The sequence below is a fragment of the Bacillus rossius genome, chromosome 6 (genome assembly GCF_032445375.1).
Source record: "Bacillus rossius redtenbacheri isolate Brsri chromosome 6, Brsri_v3, whole genome shotgun sequence".
NCBI lineage: Eukaryota > Metazoa > Arthropoda > Insecta > Phasmatodea > Bacillidae > Bacillus > Bacillus rossius.
The window spans coordinates 35,187,599-35,209,336 of NC_086334.1; the positions used below are offsets into that span (position 1 = coordinate 35,187,599).

General features: G+C 38.3%; 2 protein-coding genes across 3 annotated transcripts in view; one reads left to right on the plus strand and one right to left on the minus strand.

Annotated features, from left to right (window-relative positions):
* LOC134533025 (matrix metalloproteinase-2) overlaps positions 1 to 21,738 on the minus strand; it is a 460,455-nt gene that overhangs the window by 136,718 nt on the left and 301,999 nt on the right. The gene's annotated exons all lie outside the window — the stretch shown is intronic.
* Positions 17,563 to 21,738, plus strand: part of LOC134533026 (serine/threonine-protein kinase S6KL) — a 470,077-nt gene continuing 465,901 nt past the window's right edge. The window contains exon 1 of the mRNA XM_063370170.1: positions 17,563 to 18,802. The gene's annotated coding sequence lies outside the window, so the exon portion shown is untranslated. The remainder of the gene's footprint in view (positions 18,803 to 21,738) is intronic.

A 21,738-nucleotide genomic window follows, 5' to 3' on the forward strand; every position in this document is an offset into this window, starting at 1 on the left:
AGGCCATGTCTCTCTCTCTCTCTCTTTCTGTGTGTGTGTGACGAGTGAACCACAAGGTTCGGTGACACATGTGTGTGTCGCGTGCTTTATCCTTTACCGCTGCATGAAGCTGCGAAGTCAATTACTCCTGAAGATCTCGGACGCTGTGTTTAGAATTGCGAGGAAAATAAATACAGGCGCGGTAGTATGGCTGTAACTAGATCATAAATGTTTACGCAATGGACGCGGCTACGAGTCAGAGAGATTGCATTTTGAAACTGTTGCGTCGCTAACCAGTATATGGTATTTAAATTAGTTTTCCAAGTCAAATCCCTCTAGTCTTCAATAGCTTTAACAGTTTTGCGTTAATAGAGACAAGTGATTTAAAACCCGTTACTGATTTTTCTTCGTGGGAGATTTTTCAAGCGAGTGGAGTGACGCTCCCAGCTGTCATGTGGCTAGTTTCTCCTCAAGTCTCCCGTCTTTATTCCATTGCTGCCCCAGACTTATCTTACCTCCAATAACTTACGTCTGTCTGACTAGCTGGCAGGGAGATTCTGTGTCACTCTCTGCCGGTGTCCGACTACGACCAATCCCCTAGAGGACGAATGAGGTGGCTGTCGGGTTATTATTTAATATTCACGCAAATCACTGTCATGCTTATAACTTTTTATTAATTGAGCGTATTTTTTTTTATGAATTCACATAAACCTGTTTTGACCCTATATGTTTTGGACACTTAGTTTTCAGAGTTAATTATTAACATTCTGTGGAACTCGCTGTAAGAATAACTAAATTGGTATCATCTTTGAAACTGTCCAGTCATAAATAACGGCTACCTAATAACACAACCATAATTACTTTTATAAAGAATTAATATGTTATTTTATTTGTTTAATAAAAATTCCCAAAACCTTTTGTGAATGTTTCTAGTTGACAAACCTAGAAAGAAAATATTTTACGTTTTGAGGTTCACTAGTAAAAAGTTTTGAAAAGAGAGGGTGTAAGATATTTGGCATACTTTACAAGACAGTGCGTTTGTGTAAGTTGAGGGACATAAATTATTCGTGACACACTAGTAGGCAATGAATGGTGTCCACGTTTTTGCGCTGTGCGGTTGACTTAAAATTGTGTAGCACGTGGAAACAAAAAAAAAAGTATATTAAAAACAAAACAAAGGTGATCGAGAGAAACATGTGATGAAATTTTAGCAATGGAATTTATCAGGGACTATATATATATATATAATATATATATAATATGCAAGCGTTTGTATTATTGCAGATATGTTTTGCAAGTTGCGTCACCGGTAAAGGGGCAAACTAAGTAGCGGTATCAGAGCTACGAGGTGTTAGATTGTAGTGAAGAGTTGTAGTTCGGAAGGGGGCGGGAAGGGCTACAGTACCTTGTAGTATAATCCGATTGCATAAAGGAATGGGTTGGGGGGGAGGGATAGGGGACACCATTATGACAGACCATCCTTCGGAGGGACAGAGAGCTGACGTCACAGGAAGATGGAGCTTTGAGCAGGCGTATATATATTTATATATATATATATATAGAGAGAGAGAGAGAGGATAGCTCCCACCCGCCAGCACCCTAAAGCCTCTTCCTCACCCAGAGAGAGAGAGAGAGAGAGAGAGAGAGAGAGAGAGAGAGAGAGAGTAAAGTGGCGGAATTTCACGAAGGATGGCAACACCGATGTTACTGGAGGAGGGGTCAGAAGGGTAGAGGGGCCCAAAAGGCGGCTGTCCTGAGCGAGGTCACCTCCGAGCACCGGCGAGACGAAACCATCAATGCCTTTGAGACCACTCGCCTTTGTGAAGAGTCCTCCGCCCGCCCCTGGTAACCTGGGAGAGAATAGGCGGAGAGTCCGCGGGCTGATCCACTGACACCATATAAATTGTGCAGTATCCATGAAGTGACCGTAAGTGACGGCAAAGAGTTGCTGTCTCTAATAAATTGTTTTTTTTTTTTCGAGGCAACAAAATTATTTCTATTGTCACCACGCTATATATTTAAGGTGCTTTTATAATCCAAAACGTGTATTAAATTTAATTTATCTTTCATCCACAACCAAATCCATGGTAAAATTTCAATTTATTATTTCTTTTTTTTTTAAATTACTTAACATAAAATAATGGATGGCATTCAAATATTTATCAGTAGCAGAACGCCCGTCAGAGATTTCTGCGTGTCATGCTCTGTAGAAATTTTTATGTGGATTTTTAGAGAAAGACTTTGTAAACTACTAAATATTATTTCTTGTGAAACTAAATACACTGCAATTTGGTTTACTTATAAAATTTTTTGCCAAGAGCCTACAAGGCGTCCATAATATATTCCTCCTTGTTCGTTTTCTTAATATGACGAACGTTTCGCCATACCTCTTTTTTTTAATTTTAATTATATACCTTATTTAATCATGCCAAAAAATAATAACTTCTAACACGTGTACGTATCTTTTTGTAACATTTTGTATTAATGTTAATATGAATTTCGTATGCGAAATAATTTAGATGTGAAAAGCAAATTATGTGTCTATAACTTTTAAAAATCACTGAAAATTTTATTTTAGTGTGTAACCAGTATTAATATGTAAGTATACATATGTTTTTAAAGGTTTGAAAATTGGATGAAAAATTGAAAATAATAACAATACTGTGACTTGAATATTTAATCTGCAAGGCCCCAGTCTGGCCAGCGCCCTGATAAAGGCGACGCCCCCCCATGTGACTGCTGTCCCTAGAGAGGGCGTCACCCTCACAGATGTGACCCCAGAAGTGGGCCGTCTCGTCCCTTGTCAGCCCTAATCACCCGGGGGGCCGTTCAGGGTGTTATCTCGCCACGCCCGCTGCGCCGCGCCTTATCAGCCCTTATCAGCGCCGAGGCTTCTGGTCGCGTGATACCGCAGCCGTCCGGGAAACCTACTACATTCACAAACCCCGAGTCAGAGGGCACGAATAAACCACGTTCATACGTGTTCTTTTTTTTTTAAGATATAGGTTAGGTTAGGTGTGTGCCTACTATAGCTAAACAATTTCCGAAAAAAAATATTAGATAGGTTAAGATTTTCTAACGTCTAGGCTATCTGAACTAATGTGTGTAAAATAAATTATTTATTTTGGTAAAATAATTGAGATAAATTTTAATTATTAATAAAAATTCAATAAATAATTGACTAATTTTATTAATTAACTAAATAATGTAAAAATTCATAATGTAAATAAATTATACATACGGGAACATCCTCACAAACACTGAAAACGGCTGACCGATACATAAATAAAATATTTTGTCATCTTAGAAAACCATTATAAGTATATTTCGTTCATTATTTTTTTTTCTATTATAACAAAAGGATTTTGTCAAGCCCGCAAAAGTTATTTTTTTGACCAAGTAATATTCTGTTAGCGCCAGCGTGTGGGAGCGTGTGTGTGTGTGTGTTGGTTTGCGTGTATATATATATATATATATATATATATATATATATACACATAAACACACATGCACTTTCCTTCGTACGTGTGCAATGCAAAACCCTCTTCGGCTACTATTTTTTTATTTTTTAGTTTTTCAAAATCCCTTTGTAGATGTTGACCACGTTCGTTCTTTTGCTATCGCGAAATTTTCATCCCTCTACCCTTTCTCACCTCTTCACCAGGTCCAGGTTCAGGAATACTTCCCCCCGCACCCTCCACCCTTCATCCTTATCGTGATCCTTCCTTCTCGGGCCGGCGACGCTCCTAGGGGCGCGCCTCTCTGGAGTGGCGACCCAGGGGGCGGCTACGAGACTACACTCGAGGCCGCACAAGTGCCCCTGACACCCGGGTCCTCGGAGGCCCGAACAGAGATGCCGGTGTGAGGACTTTGGGCGGAGGAGACAAACCACGACTCCTCGCGTTTCCGAGCAGGGAGTCAGCCAATTTATTTTTTTTCCTTTCGACGTGAAAACGTCTATTCGCTCAAACAACAGTTTGCGTGACAAAATACCGTCAGATTTGACTCGCTAATAACTAGTGGCAGGCAGATTTCGCGAAAAAAGATTTCGAGACTAGCTGAAAGTTAAAACACTGTAGCGTCGTCTTGTGTTTCGTGATTGGGTGAGTTTCTCCCAGATACGTATCGATTGTAACAACACCAATCACAGTAATTTCAGTGCGAAAGTAAACGCGTCCTGAGTGGCCCGGTCAAATAAGGCAACGACTTCTCTCGCATGCGGATTCCAATCACAATGAAGAAACAACAGGTTCGGGTGTACCTTGTTGCAATCCATTAAGCGTTCAGATCTTTTCGCGAAAAACGCCTGCCCCTACTAATAACTTACGAGACTGATCATGCGTCAACAATGGTTGAGCCCACAACGTTCATGCCTGTACGTGTTTTTGTTTTTGCCCGTGACGTGTTCATCTCGTGCTTTCAGCAACCACAGACCCGCGCTGCATGAGATAAACTAGTGGTTTGTCTGTTCTCTAACCATCATGCTACTATGTTCAACCATTGCGTTTACGAGATTGATAATTAAATCACATATTAATACGAAATACTTGTAACGATTTATCCCGACGTTTGCACGAAGAATCTACGGCGCGGACACAACTATGCCTTTCTCTTGCGTCACCCCCCCCCCTCCATTTTTTATGCATTGAATCAAACCTCACAGAAATAAAATAAAACTCTTCAAGCTGCTGAACGTTACGTATAAAATGGTCAAAATAATCACGGGTTCAGATAAAAAGAATAAGAGGTTTCATACCTGATCCTTGCTGTGTTTTTTTTTTACCAATGTTCCGCGTTGCCTCCATGTGAGAACACGTCGATTGTCAGGTTCGACACTGAATCGTGACTCATCGGGGAACGTAACAAATCTCCATTCGACGTGCCCCCATCCACGATTGTTCCTCCGCCCAATTTTTTTTTTTGTTTTCAAAAATACATATTTCTTCAATACGCTACAAATATATGTACCTATTGTTTCCGCAATAAAAATATATATGTCTAAACAAACCTATTGTTTCATAGGCTTACATATAAATGTTAATCATTTATAAACTTAGAACTTGATCGTATTTTAGCAATGCTTCAAGATTAAAGTATACAGTACTAAAAAATAAAACCCATGGCCAGGAGTCTAGACAATAAATACTTATTTTAGAGTACGAAATAATTATCCCTGAATGCGATGTGTTCTAGTAAAAAAAATAAAAGAACTATTTAATTTTGAAAATCTGTTTCGCGCATGTTTGCTAACACTTCGCGTGCTGTAAGGTTTCATAAGGCCCACGTTGAAATGTTTTAGTGAAATAAATTTTTAATGTTTCATGTGGCATTGTGGGTAAAAATGATTAAATGTCTGAGGTGGGTTGTGCTATTTATGAGTAAAATGGTCGAACTGTATTTTTTAACGAGTGCAGATTGTTAGGTTACAGACGTAACAACAGTGGTGACCTTTCATTACTCGTGATTGATCACCTTTGACATCCGCCTTCCTCAACTAACAGAACCTTAGAAACGTTCTCGTCAGTTATACAATAGAATTCAATAACTACTTTTAACAAAAAAAAGTAAAGGCATCGTGGCCTACACGCTACAATGGATAAGCGATGGATTATTTTAGCATTGCCAGCTCATTCTAAGATATTTTTTATCACCATAATACTTTTTTTTTGTAATAGTGGTGCTAATCTTTCACAACCGATTGCTGAAGCTAATTAATCGAACACATTGAATACTTATTAGATAAAACGAGATAAATTGAAGGTTACAGTAAAACATAAATATTATAAATTTTTGACGAAGACTTTCCTAATAGAAATCAGGGGCGTACGCAAGGAAAACAAATCCTACCACAAAAGGAAATAATTTGAAAGTAAACAGCGGGAAAAGAGGTTTTAACCTCCCGTCTCCTCATTTACGAAATAAAATCCAGCTTACGCTCCTGGTAGAAATAGTTTCAATTTAATGCGCTCATAATATACTTACAGACAAGTGATAAATGAGTCGCACCACAGGAAACGACAAGCTAATTCCTCTTTTCAATATGGTGGATGTAATATCCAAATCAATGCTTTGCTTATGGACACAAAATTAAGTGTTTTCAATATGGCGACACAGCTATTGGCTTTACGCACCCTCGTCTATAGTCCAGGTCCATGGTTCAGATACGCCCTAATTTAATATATTAAAACTTCACGGTAAAATATTTTTGTAAATTAACAAGGAAAATTCTTGGAAACTTAGTTGCCAACGATAACACTTTTAAGACTAAAAGGCAGATTTTGTAAAAAAATTAGACATGGTAAAAAGCTCTGCCTTGCAGTTTTACAAGTGATACTTTCCTTGTAAAATCACAAAAATAAATAAATATTTACAGTGTACACCGCAAAACCGTTTCCAAAAAAACGAATTTCATTTAAATTTATTTATTTTTTCGACATTTTTTATTTTTTTTTTTTTTGAAGTTGCAAACGGAAGAAGCTTCCAGTTTCTTGCAACTCGTCCGTTTGAAGGCGAAAGATAAACAAGAGGCCGCGCTGAAGTCGGGGGCCTGCTGTGCACACAAAATAAAAACAACGAGGTGGAGCGATGCTGAACGCCACGCAAACAGTATATTTCGCGAGCAGAAGTAAAGTTTTCTTCCCTCTTGCTCCGTAAGAAGTTGTTATTCAAGCGCGCTTCCCCCCTTCCCCTCCCCCTTCACCCACAGACGCAACCCCACCGGCGACCCGATATGAAAGCGTCCTCGCCTCTCTCCGCGGACTGAAGTGGCCGGGGCTTAACGGCGATGGGCAGGATATCGATTCATCGCGCCCTCGAGATCTCGCGCGAGCCCGCGTCACGGGATCTCCGTCCTCCGAGGCAAAAAATTACGCGGCACGCGAACCAAAAAACCGAGGGGGAAAAAAAAATTTTTCTGTCACGAACTCAACTTTGAATTTCCCGTGAGCGTGGAACGCTTTCTCTCATCAAGGAATGATCAAGGAAACCCCCTTCAAAATTAATGTAAGGGATTGTTTGGTGACTTGTAACTTTTTCTTCCAATTTGAAAGTTCTCAAAATTACTACCGAGTGGTACCCAATTCCCGAATTTCACGATGTTTGTCTACAAACACTGTAGACATAACAACCGTGTCAAAGACACGCGAACCACTGATTCATCTAGAACTGTAATTTTTTTACATTTCTGTTTTAAAGGGGGGGGGGGGTGGTAAAATTTTACAGCACATTGAATTGGTTATTCTTGCAAGTATTAAATACGTTTTTCGGGTTAATATTGAGAAAAAAAAATTTACGAAAATTTTTAAGTATTGATTGTTGTTTTTAAAAAACAATCAAATTTTTTTTAATCATGGGAAATATAATCGAATATTCAACAATTGAACTTTGTATTTTTTTTTATTATTGATGCGCGCAGTTAACACTGGAAAGCTATTCAGGTAACGGCTCGCAAATAACAAAGCATGAAGGCCCCGGGCAAGAATCCGAACTACAGTAGTAATGCAAACATACTATTTGTTTTTGTATAGCGATACAGTCGATTTCGTGTAAATGTACCGAATTTTCGAAATGTCTTCAATTACTTATGATAATTTTTCAGTTCCATTGACAAAAAAAAACAGTGTGGTGTCGAGCTCGTGGGTCTACGAGTCCGGCCGCTGGCGCTGCGAGTGGTCTCAGCGAGACGCGATTTGTCGATGCACCAGAGCGCTCCCCGTGCGCCATTACAGTGTTCTCAGCCTCCCCCCTTCCTCACTGGTTGCCGCACTGTCGCACCGGGTCCGGTCCGGACCCACCGGGCGAACTGAACACCCTCTCGGCTAAGGTAACAAGGGGTCGAAGGGTAATCTTCCCCCTCCCACCCCCCCAAGGCAACTCACCACTTCCAGAGGTCGACGCCTATTTTGCCGCTCGGCCGGGCGGAACGACTGCAGCGCCGTCTGCGGCCGTCCCTGGGACTCGGAGCAATCACCCACCAAGCTGGTTGGTATCCCTTCCTCCAGACCCGTGTGCCAAGGTACGGGCATTTATATCGACTCCACGGTAAGCAATCACGAGAAAAAAATAAAATAGTTAAATTTTTTTTAAGAATTAAAGTTATTGATCTAGCAGCCTAGCTCGACAAACCTTACGTCTGTAACAAAAAGTACTGTTTAAAATAATATATATCGTTTTTAGCTTACTCTACGTACGTGCATGCGATGTACAGAGATATAAGACAACTATTGTTTTTCAATCGCTGTAAATTCCTTGATATTGACTTGAAAATAATAACATTTAAGAACCTGCTCAGATCAATCTAAATGGACAAGTTTTTAATCTTGTGAGTTCAATTGAAAAGGGCTGTTAAAAGCGCCATTTGGCCATCAATCTAATGGGTGGTTTGAACTGTTTAACGCAGGGTGTTCGATGTTCCAGCTAGACCGTCACATCGCCGTGTGACGTGGTCGTCTCTCGGAGGTCCCACAGAGGCACCGCCGCCGCGGGAACAGCGCAGGCAGGCTGTCCGGCGTCGCTTTGATCCCGCGGCGGGGGAGGGTGTGATCGGCGCGGTGTCTGCGGGGCGCCGCGACGCCACCTGCACCCGGCGGCTTGTCGCGGTGAGCGGGTGTGCGGGGGGTGGAACCGTCCTTGCGCGGCCTTTACGGCCGGGGGGAGGGGGTGAGAGAGCGGTTCCAGCCCGTGTGGTGTCGGTGGTGGAGGAGGATGGTAAGGGAGAGGGAGGGGGGGGGGGGTCACTTTAGCCGCCATTCCATTTACCGCGCGCCCGCCGCGGGAGATAAGCTCGCGTGAAACATGGCGCCGCCTGTCGCCCTCCCTGGGGGGTTGGAGAGAGGGGCGCGGGGGTAGAGATCCAGGGTTGAAGGGACGCCGGGCGCCCGCTCCACCCCGCCGGCAGAGTGGCGCGGTTGCCGTGCCCGCCGCAGTACAACCCCCCGGGGGAGGGGGAGGAAACAATTTCGGGCGATGTGTCCGCCGCAAACTCGCCAGCCGTTATCGAGTTCCCCCGCGCGGAGAGGAGGCAGCCCGAAGAGGTAGGAATTGCCCGCGAGCGTCGAGTCGCCGGGGAACAGCTTCACTGGACCCGGGCGGGAGCAGGCTCGTCTCCACCGCCGACACGGCTCGAGCATACGCCCGCCTGCACCAGTGGAGTTGAAAGCCACGTATAAATCTATCAAATTAAACATTTTACAATAGAAAGCGATGGATCTAATACCTGTATTTCACTCATTTTACATAGATATTATTTTGGACCTTGTTCCTATTGTCATTTTTACTCCGGCACACAGATGGAATGCCCATAATTAAGGTACAATATCGATTGATCTAATTGAATACGACTTAACTGATTTGATTATGTATCTTACCTTGCAAAATTACCGGGGTTAATCACTGAAGTACCTAATATTTACAGTCGTCACTCTCTGACGACGTCAGGAAATCTATTCGTGCCAATAGTACAAAAAAAACTTTCGGCACAGCGTACAGAATTTTTGGTAGATTTCGAAGTACCTATTTCTTCTGAAAATATTTTGGAAACTTCTATAAACTTCAAGAACATTTTAAGAACATACATATGCATAACACAACATGATCGATTAAACATTTTCTTATTTTCCATTGAGCGAAAATATGATGAATGTTTTTAACTCAATCCTCCAGTAGCGAATAAGTTAGAACGAATTTCATATTAAGCCAACTTAGGAAGTTATTCAATTTTTTTATTTCCTTAAAATATCTTTTATCCCTTGCATATATAACGCGGTCGTATAAAAATTTGCTTTGTACCAAGGTTTAAGATAATATGAAGATTGTTTGAAATACATTTTATACAAAGGAAATTTGGAATTATTTTTATTTTAACCCCTGTTTTTAACCCCTGTTGATTTTATATCCATTTTTTTTTTAAAAAAAGTAATGATTTTCTTTTACTTTCAACACATGCTTTTCCACCCCTTGTAGTAATGTTTGGTTATATAAACGATATTTACAAAAGTTTCAGACAATAGTTAGAAAGTTACATATAAGAATGGATTCGATAGTGTACATGGCAGGGAAGTTTTATTTATTTTCTTATTCGAACAGATTTTTTCAACCCCTTGCAATAATTTTTTATAAGATTAAAATTTTTTAGGACAAAAGTTAAAGATAAAAATTATAAGATTTAGAAACAATTTCATCGAATTTAATGGCATGCCTACTAAGCGAGTTATGAAATTATTTTTGTATTTTAACCGCTCTTTATGAATGTTTGTATGAGAAATTATTTGACAAAAAAGTTTTACATAATTTTTGTAGGGTTTACAAATACTACTAAGGGAGTGTGTCTACTAAGGGAGTTACGAATATGTTTGTTATTCAACGCCTGTTTATTCCACCCCTTGCAGTAATGGTATTCACATAAAAAAATTATTTCAGTCGAAAGTTGTACGTAAAAATTATAAGATTTACAAACAATTTAAACGGATTCTACTACTATGTGCCTACGAAGGGAGATATGATTTTTTGGGTATTTTTGTCTTCCAAGCCTTGTGTTTTTCACCTATTGCAGCTATTGTTGGTTGTATAAAAATTATTTCAGACGAAAGTTGCGGATAATATATCATGGTTGTACAAAAAATTAGAATGGATTTAGAAGTGTATATGTTATGCGAAATATAATTTTTTTTTTAATTCTGCCCCTGTATTTTTCAATCACTTGCAACAACGGTTCATCTAATAAAAAATTGTTTCAGGAAAATTTTTTAGACAAAAATTATAAGATTTACAAACAATTTGAAATGATTCAATGGTGTACCTATGAAGGGAGTTATGAATTTTTTTTTTACTCCAACCCCTTGTTTTTTTCCACCCCCTGCAGTTATGGTTGGTCACATCAAAAATTTATTTTGACCAAAGTTGTTGTAATTACTCCAAAGAGTTTTAATACGTTCAAAATGGATGTGATATTCGTCATACTATAGGAGCAATTTTTGTGTTTTTCAAAAAACCTTCCCCATTTCTATCCCTTTGGTCGGAATTTGTCCATTAACGAACTCGAGAGAGATTTTCAATTTTTATATTTTATGTATCAGTTCGTAAGTGATTATATAGGTATAATATATATAAACTTTTGAGTTGACAATGGTTCTGGGGTCTATGGACCATGAAACGAAAATATAAACTTTTTCCGGAAGTCACTCCATTGTAACAGCTACAATAGGTAGTATTTCTTCAAAATCTACCTAAGAAACGAATATTGAATAAAGTTCGTTGAGAAAATGTAAAAAAAAAAAAAACATGATATACATACCTCCACGTTAATATTGCATTATAATATTTTACTTCTCGCAACAGACAGAAGATTTCATATCATTATTTACTCTTTCACAGATCAACTACAACACTTACAACAGAGTACTATAACCAGCATGTGTTAGAAAGGGCGATAAAGTTCCAAGCTGAAACAAAATACACGTTTTTGCGATGTTCCTGGTGGAGTTTAATAGCCAAGGCATTTGTATTCCTAAAACAGCACTCATGAATTACGTATTATTTACAATTGAATGTGTAGATTTAAAAAAATTTGAAGAGACTCAGTTACATCATTAGATCTAAGCTCGTCGGAACAGAGTTTTTTTTTTTACTTTCTGAATGATGTCATAATTTATTTTCAATTAAAATATTTTGGAATTAGTCTGTTATAAAATACTGCCAGTACAGTCTTGCACACAATGTAATTTAAACACCACCCATTTTATAACCAGCCAGATTGGCCGCAAATCTGTACTAGTTATTCAAATCTTATGTAAAATCTTTCATGCTACCTTGTATTTCATATTCCCCATAGCATATTTTCAAAACTTAAAATTCAAATTGCAAGATTTACTGATGTTGTGTGTTTACATATGAACTTCTAGAGCAGGTTAAAAAAAATTAAATCTCTAATTAAGTTTCGGAGAAATACAAAGAACTATAAGCTGGAGAGTATCTGTTTACCTTCAAACCTTAATTTTTAAGTTGTTACCAACTGGGATTAATTCGCTCTTGGTTCATTAGAATATTATGTAAGCAACTACTAAGGAGGTCTTTGGTGTAACACATTTTACTTCAGAAAACGTTTTTACGTAGCAGTTCAGTTGATACCTTCGCATGGAATTAACTGATGTAATCTTAGCGTATGTGTGTTTATTGTCCTTGATTATTAGTTTTGTACTTCCCAGAAATTTAGAGCTTCGTAGTATCACTTTTTAGTCATTTAATTTTTCAAGCAACTTGAAATTCTTAAATTTAGCGAGCATGAAATATTATAAAACATGAATAAACCTTTTTCAGCAAGATACTCCGAAATCAGACTAATCGTCACACCATAATAAAGCTTTTCAAACTTGATCTTAATGAAAAGAAATTATTCAATTTTTTTTTAACTAATGAACTTTTTTCTCGTACTTATATTTAGGACTGTATGTTTTTTTCTCTGTTTCATATATGAACTAAAACTTTTTTTATACGTAGAATTTGAATCTATAGCCTCTCGCAACGCAATCTTGTACGCGTCAAATACAAAGCCCGGCTGGAAGTGATACGTTGATAATTAGTCATCAGTTCGCGCGGTGTTTGCGACAGTGATCCACAACCGCCCTACTTCAGCAGAAAGGAAACTTTTGAGGCCCCAGGATTTAGGAGCACAAAAACTCGTATGTTCTAGTGCACCCAAAATATTGCTCTCCTAATTAAGTTTTTTTTTTCAGCGTTTCGGTGAGGCAAAAAAGTCTAGAAAAAGGTCTAACATTTTTTTTGTTTATCATAAATATGTATTACAGCAAACGTACTTGATCTTTTGTAGATAATGTGAATGAATGCTGAAAGATATCAAAATTTATCCCCATTTCCTTAAAAAATGTAGCCTCAGAACTGTATTGGCTAAATTTTCCGCGGCGTTAGGTTTGTAGTTAAGTATTTTATAATTTTATTCAGACAACGTTTTTGGTAAGCACGAGATTGGATGTTTGTAAAGAAAATTTTAGTTCTGTATGTTATTTTCAAGTAAATTCAAACTTTTTTATAATAGATAACAGTAGGGCACGCATCAGAACTGGAACACAATATTATTAAAACATTGCCACTGGTCGAGACTTTTAATAATTTATGTAGTATGTCTAAACTAATCACGACGTGGTTCCACACAGGGAAAACTAGCCAGAGCGAACTGCAAGTAAGTAAGTATGGATAGTGTTTTACGCATTGTGGATTGCCTACCTGCCAGGCGTGAATGGCTTTTAGCTAACTTTACACCTAGCGTTACAGCGGGAGGTGTCTTTCGAAAACGGTTTCCAACAACGTGGACTAGCCTTTCACAAGTCTAAAAACAACCGAATTAAATTAAAAAGGCTACAAGGAATTAAAGTCTTTATATTGTGTAATAATACTAAACCAAACAAGCACGGTGATGTGTTGTTGAAGCTCCATCTCACACGCCATGCCGATTATTATAATTTCATTTCTAATGATGTAATTTCAGGGTATTAACTGTAAAACTATTACGATAACGCTCTTGATATGTTATGTTTCGTCTCAAATTTTCTCAACACATATTTACCAAACGTTATCAAATAGCGATAAATCGTCACATGTGTTCATAAATACAATTTTCGTAGCCTTTTTAAAGTTTAGTTAGTATCTGATGAGAAAATTTGAGACCCAACAACAAATGCTAGACAGCAATCGGGAGTAAAAATTCAAACAGGACAATCCCTTACTGATAAAAATGACAAGAAAATGAAATAACCAACTGTACTTGTGGAACCAAGCTTTAAGCCTTAAGACTTAAGTTTCCAGGCTAAGTGCCTGGTCTGACGTAATCAACAAGTATAGCTACCAGAACAGGCCTACCAAACCGTTGGGTACTTCAATTAGTTACGCCACGATGAGAAGTAGCGAAAGAAATTCCACGAATCAAGCGAATGATGCGTATACTTGGCTTGGATTGTGCGTCAAGCATTTCAACGTGAACGGCTTGAATTTTAAAGTTTTTAAAATCACGTGTTACTGCAGTCATTCAAAAGAGTTCAGTTGAGAACGTCGGCATTCGTTCTGACGCACGTGCGTAGGCAAGGAGTTAGCCCTGGCCGCATAGGCATCAGGCCAAACAGGAGATCAGGAAGAGCTCCTGTCCCCCCCCCCCCCCCACTCCTGCGCCTGAACACTGCGATTGGAGGTGCTTCCCTCCGCCCGGCTGATGAGCTTCCAACTGGAGAACAATGAGCTGGCCCGAGGTCCCCCCTCTCTCTCACTCTCTCTCTTGGAACACTAGACCAGCCCTTCTCTCCTAGGTGTCCCTGCAGGGCTCGCCGCTCGATAGCAAGGGTCGGCACACGCGGCCTTTCCTGAATGTCTGCGCGCGCCGCCCTCCACACTCGCTGGCATTTCGCGGCGCGTCCCTGCCGAAATGTCAGCGGCAGTCTCGCTCCCCCGCGCCGACATAACGTCGTCCCTGCCAGCTCCTTCCGCCGTCTTCCCGAGGCCCGAGGCCGGCTCTGTGACTTTTCTACGACCTCGTCAGTTCACAACCGTTTTATTTTCTCTCTCTCTCTCTCTCTCTCCCCCCCTCTCTGGTTTAGGGGTTTTTGGTTGGCTGTGAGAGGAAGTCAAAACAAAATGGTGGGCATTAAAATGTTCAAGCCAATAGAAATTTTTAAATAAAAATAAAATAACGTTATTAAAATAAATAGCGTATTTTCGAGCAGTTCTTTTGTGAACGTATCCGGTGACCAGAAGACAAAGAGAGGTAGTAAGGCTGTCTGTCGCCGCTTAGCTTTTGGGACTTTAAGGAGACATGTCCCGTTCCATGTCATTATAGTTTATATTTACGTTTGACGCTGTTAAAACTGGTAGACTTTTGATTGGCGAAACTTTAACAAAATGATATATATATATATATGTAGTGCATACTTTTATCCATAATTAGCTGGCAAGGTTGAGTTTTTAACATTATTGTAGAGTATGGATAAAAAGAACCAAATGGAATAAATAACGAAACATTTTTGGGATCTGAGACAATGCGGTTGGTTACTGCGTAGTATGGTTTGTATTTCTTTCAGAAAAAAAATTAATTAATTTTATTCGCCCTTAAAAAATAAAAATTCCGAAGATTTTAAATGGCTAGGTAAGATTGAATATTTTTTTTTGAAATAAATTAAAGCATATCACTTATAAGCCTGTAAAATTGATTTTTAAAATTAAATATTCCATTTTTATATCCCATTTTATTCTCCTTGTCCATACTACACAAAAAAAATGCTACTTTGCCAGCTAAGTGTGTGATATATATATATATATATATATATATATATATATATATATATATATATAGTTAAATATCAGCCCCTCAAATTGTTTTTGTAAGTTGGTGTTCATTGTTGTTGAACTCGGTAAAGTAAATTTACGAATATATCCGTAAATTGATTACTATCACAGTATAATGTGTAACCATTGTCAGTGTAAATTCAAAGTGAATGATTAGTCCGTTTAGAAAAAAACGCGGAACGCTGAAGTCTGTATACGGATTAATTTACACGAACATTCGGTTACCTAGAAAACCGAAGAATCCTTCGTTTAATTGAAACACGTTGTTCGTTGAAAAAGTACGTGAATTAACTGAAATATCTTAGTTTACGAATGTATGGACGACAATTTTTTTTGAGAGGGACTCGGTGCTCTCTGTTCTTCGAAGAGCCGGTGCTTTAAATAATTAATTTCCCTTATACAGCCCGGTACATGCGTACGGGACGATTGCCTCGCGCGGCCTTTGAAATGTCGAGTGCGAGCAGTTGAGTGAGTGCGAGTGATCGATTGTGGAACGTCCGCCCGGTGACGTCGAGTGTGGAAACAAACCTGCTGACACTCGGTCAGCCCCTGTTTTGTTGCGGCCGCGGTGTTAATTAACAGTCGAGCACCGCGTCTGGATCAAGTCGCTGGCCGAGACGAATCGATTGGATTTTGTCGATACGTTCTATCGATTCCTGCCACTGTTGCCCGGGTATCTCCGAAGGGTTAGCTCTGAGTTCAGCTGGATAGAAGCGGAATGTGTAACACATGGGATCAAATCATAAAGTTGAAAAGAAAAAAACATGGCCGTACGCCACTGCAAATACTCAGGTTGGATCGACGAGTGATAGTCTAGCCCCGAGGTGGACACTTAAGAGGATAGGATTTTTTGTAATATAAAAATAAAATTAAAAAGTCCCTTATTCTAATTTATAAATAATAAATAAATATACTACTGTTTGTCATTTCAGCTGATAACTGAAGTTATTTAAAGTCAAAAATGTTATATAAACTTCAGGCGTATTCGCAAAACGTATGGAGTTATGGCGATACAAAACAAATGGTTGCTTGGATTTATGTATGAGCGTTATAAGTTATACTTACTTGGCGTAATAGAAAACTAAGTTTAATTTTTGCATGCTAATAAATGACAGAAATAAATTAATAAAAGGACTGGATTAACGGTTGTATAGTATAAATTCAATAACATTAGAATTATTTAAATAGATACTTTGTTTTCAATAATAATTTAAACATGTCTATAAAATTAATTATTTGATTTGTTAGAATAAACGAGATAAATTTAAATTAATATTGAAAATAAACAAAAATGATGAATGTTTATCCTAATTTATGAATTTTAATTAATTAATAATAATGTAATAATTATTATGCAAATAAATTATACATACGGAAACATAACCTCACAAACAGTCCCATGTAAAGCGACCAGGAGACTACCAAACCTTCCACAGACACTCCCTGCCAGCGACAATGGAAGCTTACAAGCAACCTGGCATATTTATACATACGGGAACATAACCACACATTATATAACTACACTTGAAAAAGTTTATAAACACTATTTCTATTACTAATATTCACAAAAACAGTTTTTTTTAATTATATGGACCAGAATTAAATGTGAATGACTAAAGTATATGATTTTAAAGAACATGCATAATTGTTATTTAGGCCTATATGTAGCATTTTTTTTAAAATCCTGTCAAATTTTGTTGAATTCTGCGCGCGCATCGTAAAAAAATATTTCTCATCTTTTTTTTCCGTAACGCGCCTAAATAAGTAAAATTAAAAAAAAACGCGCCAGAGTAAAGCGTGAGCGCTCGCAGCACTGAACGGGGTGTAGTCGCCACAGAAGACACACGTAGTTCGCATACGTGTGGAGGAATGCATTGCTGCTGAAAGCGGTGTGGTTAAACATCCACCTTAAAGGTCGATAAGCGTAAAAAAAAAAAGTCAGTCATTAGCTCCTGCATTTTTTACACTTTTTTTTTTAATGCGTAACATCTTAGCTCTCGGTATTCGGCATCTGGTAGGAGTAATTTCGTGAATGCGACGGACTTCGCATGGAACGGACATGCGTAACCACGGCGTTGGCATCTGCGACGGATGGCGTAAACCAAAGTTCACAAAGACAAAGGGAAACATTATAATATTAACTGTTTAGTGAATATTAACAAGATGGGCAATATTTTAATAAAGTTCATTTTCTGAAATTAGGTTCAAAGCTGGAGTTGTATATTATTTCAATTCTTTTATTGTTTTTTTTTTTCATCGGAGGCGTTTCATTTTATAGTTTACAATTTCGGTCTGCTAATCAACCGATGTTTCATTTAACAATATTTTTTTAAACCAAGGGAAAGATGATCGAATATTCAACAATTTTACTTTACGTTGTTTCATAATGTTTAATACTGGAGAGCTATTCAGGGAACGGTTTACAAAAACTTTAACTATTGGAGGTACCGAAACCAGTATTTTGTACCAATTTACAAATATCTGTAATTTTACATGGATATTTCTGTTCTACTCACAAAAAAAAAGGAAAAGAAATTACAGTGTAACCAATTTCTGATCGGAGTAACTTGAATTGTTTTAGGACAGACAATCAGTGGGCGGGCTAGTATCCCCACGGCTCGCGGCGGTGCTGTGTGGGTCGTCGCGGGTTCGACGGAAAGCCCGAGGGATAGCGCGCTCTGCGCGGCCGGACCCGGGGGAGGAGAGACAAAAGACTGCTCGGAGCGGTCCGCGCAGACAGGATGCTTGCTGCCCGAGATAACTGGCGAGGAAGGAAGCGCATCCACGGGAAAAAGGGGCGCCCGACTGCATCCTCCCTCGCCGGATCACCAATCTCTTCCGCCCGCAGATACGGGAACCCGCTCTCCCGGTTTCTGCTTCTGCAGTCCGAGCATCCCGTCTGACGACGCAGGGGCCAGGCCTCCGCCATCTTGCAATTTTTAAACATTTCCACACCGCTTCCGATAAATCTTCCCTTTTTTTTTTAAATTCATTCAACGTGGCACAGGACTGAGATTTTGGCTATTTCTTTTGAAGTCAAACCCTTTTTTGAACTTGCGTGATTCATCAGGATATTTGTAGTCACCCGCGTGAAATAACAGGTCTTTTCCTCGCGGCGCTTACTGACTTACAACGGCGGAAAGCACAGTAAATTTACGGACTTTTTTTTTTTAAAGAACGAAGAGTTCTACCTACGTAATTTCAAATGAATGAATCTTCGCAGCAACTACGCCGTGTTTAGACTTCCGAGTTGTACCGTTTCGTTTTCCAAACGAAGGTAAACACACGCTTGGACGAATGAAGATTGTCCTTGCTGTAGACTTAACAAGTTTTTGAATGTCTTGTTAATACACCAAAAAATATTCTTTTTGGATTCATGTCCCGAAGTAAGTGAACTTAGTTTCCGCAAATTTACGAAGATAGCCGTATTTTTACGAAGATCCCTGGATAATTTGTAACCAGCGTTCTTCGTCAATTGAAGGTGAGAATTTTTAACAGTAGAGAGCATGTGATACAAAATGTACTTTAGACAAAAGTATTCAACAATATTTAAAAAGGTAAAAAGTTAAACAAAAATATTAATTTGATAGAGTACATGGTAGAGCAGTTTTATTTCTTTTCTTATTTCAACCCCAGGTTTTTTTCAACCCTATGCAGTAATGGTTTGTACTATCAAAAATTGTTTCAGAAAAGTGTTTTAGGTAAAATTTATAAGAATTACAAACAATTTGAACGTATTTGAAAGTTTACCTTTAAAGGGAGTTATGCATTTTTTTTTAAATTCTGCCCTTCATTTCACCCCTTACAACAATAGTTCGATCAATCAAAAATTGTTTCAGACAAAAGTTTTAAATAAAAATTACAATATTTACAAACAATTTGAATAAATTTAATGGCGTGCCTTCGAAGGGATTTATGATTTATTTTTTGTCCTCCAACCCTTATTTTTTCAACTCCTTGCAGTTATGGTTGGTCGTATCAAAAACACTTTTGACAAAAGATTTTGGTATTACTCCTACGAGTTATAGTACTTTCAAACGTATGTGATGTTTTCCATATTATGGAAGTTATAGCGATTTTTATATTTGTCAAAAAATCTTCCCAATTTTTACCCCTTTGGTCGGATGTTGCCCATTAACGAACTCGACCGAGATTTTCCACTACTAGATTTTATGCATCATTTTGGAAGGGATTTGTGAAAATGTTTGACACATCGTGGCCACAAAATTTTGACATATAAATATATATATATATAAACTTTTGAGTTGATGGTTTTGGGGTCTATGGACCATGAAACGAAAAACTATATAACAAATTTTCGGCTGCTATAGGTAGTACTTCTTTTAAATATACCTAATTTAAAATCTATTTGATTATCTTCTCTGAAGAAGCCTGTTGCAATACAGAGAGCAACATCAGTACACATTGACATAGCGAAGAAGCTTAACTTCGAAAGACTAGATAGTTAATAGTACAATTGCTGCAAAAGTCTACAATCTAATAAATAGCTTTGAATATGGCGATATATATATGTGTGTGTTATTCAAATAAATATTTGGCTATAGGAAAATGTTTGGCCCATAAAAAATAGTTTCCTCGGCTCAACTGTGTATTTAGTTAGGAGTACAAAATTAAATATGTTTCAAGTGAAAATTGGTTAAGCCAACAAGTTACAGGAAGTAAATATTTGTTTCGCCGTATACAAACAAAAAGTTTATTACTGACCTTTTTTTCTGTGTACCATCCCAGTGTTCATACATTTGAGTCTATTTTACGTTTAAATGTTTGTTTCGTGTTAATAATAAATTCAGCGGTATATGTGACCTCTTTCGCGAAGCAGTATTGGCAGTGCTGCGTGGTACAATAAATAATTTATTGCCCACTTTTATTAAGCACGTCGTTTCATCACTATAAAAAGTTATGATTTTAATGGTAAAATATTTTTATATGAGATAATTAGTATAGCATAAACATATTATACATTTTCAAAACTACAACACAAACTAGTTGATTTTGCCACGTTCACGCTACAGAAAATCAAACACATTTTCATTCCCAGTATCGCAATAATACTGGGGAATATTAGTTCTGTTTTGCAAACAAAGTTACTCGACATTCACTTTGAACATTTCAGAGTTTGCTCGGAATTTTCGACCCTACTGTCAATACTCGGGTCAGCCAGTCGAATTGCTCATCAGGTAAATTGCAATTGAATAACTTCACAGTCAGTGTATTCTGCGTCTGTGGCGAAACCATTTGAAAGCCACTAAAATATCGGGTCATCGTTTCCAAACGATGTTACGCCAATTGTTAGAAACATTATGAAAAGGGATTATTCAATTTCAGAAATGGTTTCCGAAAAGCTACAGCGTGGTCCCACATTCTCTAGCATCATATAGCACGGAAGCTACGCTGTGGAATTATAGCTTCAATCGTCGCTGTGCCCTACATTGATTTATTTAGAATGATGCGTTCATTTGAGTTAGTTGTAAATTACTAATTTACTGACGCATTTTGCATTCTTATGCTCGTTCCTGCTTGCGGCATAAGATGGATTTATTTTTCCTACTATGAACCCTTTATTGGTAACATTATGAACACACATTATTAATGTATTTTAGTTCCGTATTATTTCTTTCCGCTGCTAAAAAGTTTGTTACGTCTTTCCGACTGTTAGGTTCATACTTCCCTGTCGTTGACTCCGTGTGCCTTATTCCTTGGAAGAAGCTAATTGGAGAGTGCGGTAACAAACGTAGGAATCAAGCATATCAGCTTATTAAATTCTATGAAGCTGTGTCGTTGCAAATTGTACCAGGAAGTCGTTAAAAATCCACAGTGATAACCCAGCAAATGCCGGCGGCCCTATCAAATTGGCTCTGAGCGACGTAAGACAACCTCTCAAAGTTTCCAATATTCAGATATAGGCCTACGCTAATTGCACTCGCGAAAAAAAAATTTTAGCTTGCAAAAAGAAAAAAAAGCCACTTCGAGTAATTTCAGAAGGCCTTCTTAGACTATTGTCATTTCCCAATACCTTCTTAAAGGAAAATTTTCCTAAATGATCCATGAAGTGTATTCCAAAACACAAAAATAAGGGTTTAGGTTTTGAATATGCTACACATGTACCCTAACAGTATTACTAGGGCACGATGGGACACTGCGTGTCCCTTATTTTTAGGAAACGGATTTTGGTGTCCCATCCGTGACCCATTATTGCCTAAATTTCGCGCATTTGCAGAGCTCATTGCTCATTGATTTTGTCCAAATGGCGGACCAGCGTCTGGCGCCATTAACTCGTATATATTCAGTTTTTTTTTATTATCGTGGGACGTGCCAAGAGCTTTGGTGTCCCAAATTAAATTTTATGATAGCGAAACTATCCTGGAATACATTTTGTACACCTCAATTGCCATAACA